General features: G+C 39.4%; 1 pseudogene; it reads right to left on the bottom strand.

The window, feature by feature from the left end:
• Positions 1 to 5,886: 5,886 nt before the first annotated feature.
• Positions 5,887 to 6,008, bottom strand: LOC129904839 (5S ribosomal RNA; annotated as a pseudogene).
• Positions 6,009 to 6,956: the final 948 nt, after the last annotated feature.

Below are 6,956 nucleotides of genomic sequence, written 5' to 3'. Positions count from 1 at the left end.
GCTTTTGACATCAGAAAAATATCCCCTGCTAGGCTCAAGTTCTTAGACGAAGGTTTACTTCGAATCTCCGTTGTAGTTTTCTTATCCTAATCACTACCTCTCTTCTGAGCGAGTAATGAATACAAGCGACTTTTAACGTGTGCACTTGTTAAAAGAAAAACAAGATGAAGAAAACTACAATGCATGCTAAACAATGAACGAAGATCACCTATACGTTTACGTACTTTGTTATTCTGGCATGGTTCCCACAATCCTAGTTATGGAGTTTAGCTACTCATACTCATAAGTAATGTATCATTAATTGATGTAGAATTCATAAAATAATATTTACATTTACGCAAAAGTAAACCTTGAACCAAAGAACGAAGAACAAATCAAGAACAAATAAAATATTGTATTGACGTTTGATTCTTGAAAGTACTCGATACTAAGATTCTCACAATGTTCACAATGCTCAAAATATCTGTAAAATTGCGTAACCCTTAAAATAAAATAAGTTTGGATATTTATAAAAATACAAAATAAAATTCTAAACCAACGAAGAAAACTTAAGTCAGCACATGTACACGTCCAGTCTTCATGGACCGTATTGTTGTTCACGCGCCATGGTCATGCTCCGTGGTGTTTAACTTGGCTCTACAACTGTGTGATCCTCCACTCCTTCACAAGCAAGCTTCATGTTACGTGATCCTCTTCACGCCCCGTGGTTCCTAACTTAAACTATTCAAACAATCATCATCATGCCCTTCGAGACCACCTACCATGATATGCGGCAGTCTCCACGGCTCGTCAAGAGACTCGTGGAGTTTCACTTAACAAAATTTCCTCAGCTTCTTCTCTGTAACACTTCATCCCAATGTGTCACGACCCAACCCCATAGGCCACAACTGGGGTCCAGCCTGGACCCCGTATACATATCTATTAGTTGTGGTCAAGTCGAACTATAGACATGCAATGCATATAAATCAAGTGTAGTCAAACCGGACTATAAATAATACAATGACATGCATCAGAGCCCTATTGGGCGATAACATTTTTATAAATCTGTAGTCTCTTTCATTTGTATCACCTCATGAAAGGGCACGCAAGCCGACAAGGCTTCCATACCATAATAACATATATCATACATCATATAGACCCAGCTGAATCAAACTGACATACACAACCCACATATACATGTCTGTAGACCTCTAAAATAGTAACGACAATATATGGCGGGACAGGGCCCCCGCCGTACCCCTGAATAGATAAAATAATTTTATACATCAGTGGTCAGTATCAAAAAACTAGGCTCTGATACAATGGAGCCTCTTCCAGCTGAGCTGAGCGGAATCCTAAGCTGACAGACTCCAAACACCTGTATCTGTACCTGCGTTCATGAAACGCAGCCCCCCAAAGGAAGGGGGTCAGTACGACATATGTACTGAGTATTTAAAATATAACATAGCACAACTGGAAGTATATTTGAAATAGAGAAGCAGGGGATAAAATATCAAATCAGAAACTTGTACCTGTACTCTGTGAATTACATAAGCATGCATTTTCAAATTATACCATATAGCCGGCCCTACCAGGGATCCGGTGAATACATCTGTAAAACCATCATAGGCCCCATGTCATCACCATCGTATTACAACACATCATCATATATATACATACGTAACCCGGCCCTCTAGTGAGAGGCAGTGGACAATGCAGTGAATTGCACGAATATGATAACCGGCTCGGGACTCGACGAAGAAGTATTACAGTATACACGAATAAAGTAGTGAGTAACTATATGCAATTTAAATCATATCGAAGACTCGACAGAACAAAAAATTTAAGCTTTTGCCTAAGGACCCGAGTAGTGGTGTAGTCATCTCGAGTGTCTTCTAAATGCCATTATGGGTTGTCTCAATTGTAATCTCGGGGACCCTAGACATGTATTAACATAGGTCCAAATCATTTATGGAATCAAAACACTTAGTGTCATATAGTCTTTAAGACTTGGAGCCTGTACATTCATTATCTCCTTAATACATAGAAGTTTCCAGGGAACTAGTTCAACTATTACAAGAGTTCGATATTCAAAAGTAAATAGGAGATGTTTAAGAATGGAGTTACCCCAGATCTCGTATCATATTTCACTTACAACTAAGACATGCCAGAAAACAAAGAGAGTAAGCTCTACATAGTCTATACCTCCCTTCATGTGGTCATCCTGTACATATTTCATATCTGGCCTATCCTGGGGCTCGGTGGACAAATATGGCATCATAGTCTCATTTTCATACCAAGTACATATCAAGATAAGGGAGAGATAGCTTTCCACACACTACTTTTTGACACGTAGAAGCCTTAACAGGCAATACTCAATTCTTACAGAAGTTCCAATACTAAGCAGTGGATAGGGGTTATGAGGCGTACTTGGAGTTCTGAGAATGGAATTATCCCCTCATTTCACATACCATTTACTTAAGGCTAAGACATGCTAAAAGGGAAGAAAGAAAGCTTTACATACTTATTCCAAAATATGCCAAGAGAAATCTTCACATACCTCGTACGAGTTACTCTTTGCCACGTTCGCCTCGTCATCCTTTGAACCTATTCAAAACGGAAGTAATACGAATATAAACCAATCTTGACTTTTCAGCACCTTAAGTTACACCCTAGTATTCATGGAACCTATTTCCTTGTTCATCTCCTCGACTAGTTTTTTAATTAGTTAGGGCGTTAACGAAAACTGGACAGCACCTCCCCTATAATGTGCCCTATCTGAATTTTCAATTTCACTCCTAATACCTACAGACAACCAACAACAACAACCTGTAGCATATGTTTAAGTAATTCATATCAACACTATATAACATAAACTCCAAACGACTTGCTCAAAACTACGATACCAAAATAAGGTTTTTAATTTTCGTTTTGAAAAACCTTTAACCGTATGAAGCAGGGGATTGTGTTTCTGCAACCAGAAGCTCCCCCAACTCCTTTAGGACACTTTTAGGCCCTGCAACACACCACCACACGACCAGAAGCACTCCCCACATGTACAATGCTTCATTTCGACTACAATTTAACTATAACGATTCCAATTTAGTTTATTTCGAACATCGAACATTTCCACGATTTTTATTAAACTTCCAGCAGACTATAAGGTGTGTAATACACCCTATAAAAATACCATAAACTTCAAATTAGAAGAGAAGACCTTACCTTACCCGAAATTGTCCAAAACTCACTAAAATTGCGCCTCAGAACTTCTCTAGCGTGATTTAAACGTCGCGGCTGCTTGCTGTCCGATTTGTTCTGCATCAAGACATGATTTTATACTACTAATACCTCTATATAATTGTGGTATATGCTAGATAATTAATTTATGGAATGAAATCGGGACATACCTTATTTTTCTCCCTAGCCGTCACATTTTTCTCTCTAAGATTAGGGTTTGTTTTCTTGATCTTTGGCTGATGCTTAAGTGTAGGAAATACTGTATAATACACATATATCGGTGGTCCCAAGAGGTGATACATGTCATCCCCTAAGGGGGATACGTGTCCCGCCCCTATTGGGCCACCGTGTCCATACAAGCAAGGTGGGGCTGCCATATGGCAGTGGGGCCCTCCTCCCCCAAGTAGGTGGGTCACCTACTTGATCCCAAGTAGGTGGGTCACCTGCGTGCTTGAAGTGCTGCCATGTGTCATGCCTTCATTGGCTGCCATGTGTCCTCAAGGAGTCATCATTTACATATATTGTACCCGGCCCGTCATGGGCTCTGTATCATAACCTTCTTATTGCATTACCTTACCATCATAGCACCACACTTATGTCAAAGACATATCAAGAGGAAATAAGGATAGCTTTAAATACTTATGCCAAAACATGCCAAGAGAAAGGAGATAACTTCACATACTTACTACTCTCCATCATGTAGAAGCCTTGAGAGGCAATAACTCAACTAGTATAGGAATTCTACCATCGAGAAGTGAATAAGACTTATGAGTCATACTTGGGGTTATATGAATGGAATTATCCCCACATTTCGTATATCAATCACTTAAGGCTAAGACATTCCAAAAGAAAGAAAGGGTAAGCTTCACATACCTCTTACGGATTACTCTTACACGTTCGCCTCATCGTCTCTTGAACCTATTTAACATGAAAGTAATACTAAGGTTAATAAACTTTCACTTTTCAATTTCCAACTCTACACCCAAGTACTCATAGGAGTTATTTCCTTATCCATTACCCTCGACTAATTTGTTACTAGTTCTGAACTTACCGAAAATCGGGCAGCATCTCTCCTATAACTTCAACATCCTTGAGATTTCAACTCGGCCACAATGTCAACAACCATACCAAAAACAACAACCATCAACATATTTACAAGTAAATCACTTCTACCTTACACAATACAAGCTCCAAACAACTAGCTCCAAACTACGATACAAAAATAGAGTTTTTAATCTTTGTTTTGCAAAATCTTTAACCATACCAAACGGAGGGTCGTGTGGCTGCAACCAGAAGCACCCACACCCTTATTAAAACACTTTTAAGCCCTGAAACATGCAACCCAACAAGCTGCGCCTGCAGCACCACAACGATAACCCACTACTCGACTTCCATTTAACGCTAGTGACATCAATTTAGTTTGTTTCTAACATCAAGCATCCTTATGCAATTATTCCACTTCCAGCCTCATTTAAGAAATTTAGTATACCCCATAACAACATCATAAACTTCAATTTAAAAGGGAAAGCCTTACCTTGTCTGAAACTCGCCAAAACTTCCCTTGGAAGTTCTTTTAGCGCGCCTAAAACTTCGTGGCTGTTTGATAACATTTTGGACTGCTCCAAACCATAAATTTTCATTACTAACACCTTCATAATGTTGTGGTTCACCCTAGGTAATTAATTCGTGGAACGAATTCTGAGACTTACCTTTTTTTCTCCTCCAAAACCGAAGCTTTCTGTTCTCTCTAGCTCACGTTTCTCTTCTCTTTTCTTCTAGACTTTTCTTGAATTTTTTTGGATAAAAAGAAACTTAAAGGATAAGGATGACTTAAAAGTCTTCAAACACATCTATATATAGGCCACCTTAAGGGGTGACATGTGTCAACCCCTAAGTGGTGAGACGTGTCAAGCCCTTATAGGGCCAACGCATCACCCCCTCCACTTAGGGGATGCCACATGGAATGTGGGGGCCCACACCCTTGCTGCATATGCTGCCATATGGCACTCCCTCATGCTGCCATGTGGCACTCTCTCATGGGCTGCCACATGTTATTTTCTTTTCCTCCTCGTGGGTTCGTAATCTCGTCTTGCTTTACGAACCTATGTAATCCTTACTTCGTAACCTTGGTATGTACTCAAGTAGCTTATATATGTAATATTTTCAAATTGGTAGCTTACGTAAGTATTTCGAGTCCTACGACTCATTACTTGGCCTCCAATTCCTTTCGGATTCTCATAATCACATTTCCAATCTTCCATTCTATGGGGTGCACATTCTCCCTTCCTTAGAGTTGTTTGATAGCGTCATAGATTATCCGGCTTACATGACAACTTATAAGAAGCTTACAATCCTTTCAAGAAACTTAAGAAGCTTAAGAGGTTCAAGAAACTTAAGAAGCTTAAGAAGCTTGAGAACCTTCCAAGAAACTCAAAAACCTCTCAAGATACAAAAGTCTTTCAAGGTACAAAATTACGGGGTGTAACATCCTTCCCCCCATTAGAACATTCGTCCTCGAATGTGATCCAAAATCTTCCTCCGAATCTTATACCGGCTATATGGAGAGTTTCTCTATCCAATTTCCATAACATATACTTTCATCGAGTAATCAATATTAGAGTTCCAAAGGTTAGGATTACTTGTAGACGTAGGGAATAGGTACTGATACTTGTGTTTCATTTCCTCTTTCACTTTCCAGGAGGTCACCCATCCTAGTACTACTCTCACCCAAGCACGCTTAACTTCAGAGTTCTGATGGGATCCGGTGCGTTAGTGTTGGTATGATCGCATCCATCCCTTATGGGATCTCATTTGAAGTTTAAGCATTCCCATTTACATATGATAGCGTCAGTTGATTTTCTCTTACGCTTGAATTTCTATTATCCGCTTCCCCCCTTTTAGGGTGTACCCATTCCATCCTCTTGTTTATTTTGAACTATTCATACGCATATGATTTTGTTCCAACATATTTGACATAATACACCTTCAGTTCGTAGCTATCTATTCCCTTTTCGTCCGATACTCGTACTTAATTCATCACATCTATCTTGAGTGCTCCCTGTAGTAGTCCTTCTATTCTTGAGTCGTAAACAACTTATTTTGTCCTCTAATAATAGTTGAGGGTTCTGTACTTTCCAACAAGAATGAAACTCCATCATCGGGCATCTTGCCCCTCAATGTGAGCTTTTTCTAAGGCAAAATACAGCTGAAGATACCTTAGTCTGAACTTTGCGGCTCAGCTAGGCTTTTGTTTCTCCGAAATAAAATTTCTCAAGTAAAAAAGGTGTCCCTCATCGACAACCTGGAGGGTACCTTTTACAGCTTTAGTTCAACATAATAGGGGTACTCGGTATCAACTTTCAAGACATATTAAGAATCTATATTTCATTCCCCCCTTTGTTTTGTTTTGGGAAAATTTCGGCAGAGTTTTCTCTATACTCCTTACTATCCCCAAAACCTGCATGCAGGAAATACCAACAATGCCTCACAGGGCCAACATATATATATTCATATCATATCACAACCATACATGTCTTTCAATATTATCTTATATTGCAGCCACACATGGCTTTGAATATCAACAATAGTATGAAAATGATGGACTTACCTCGTATGTCCAACTAACCTTTATCTGTTACACTTTCCGGTCTACCTTCCTTTCAGTTTTCGACTTTACGTTTCAATCATGTGTCAATACCTTACCCAACAGATACCTTTCATGCCCTTGCATACCTGCGTGC

Source organism: Solanum dulcamara, chromosome 9 (genome assembly GCF_947179165.1).
Source record: "Solanum dulcamara chromosome 9, daSolDulc1.2, whole genome shotgun sequence".
Taxonomy (NCBI): Eukaryota; Viridiplantae; Streptophyta; class Magnoliopsida; order Solanales; family Solanaceae; genus Solanum; species Solanum dulcamara.
This window is presented reverse-complemented; position numbering and strand designations above follow the sequence as displayed.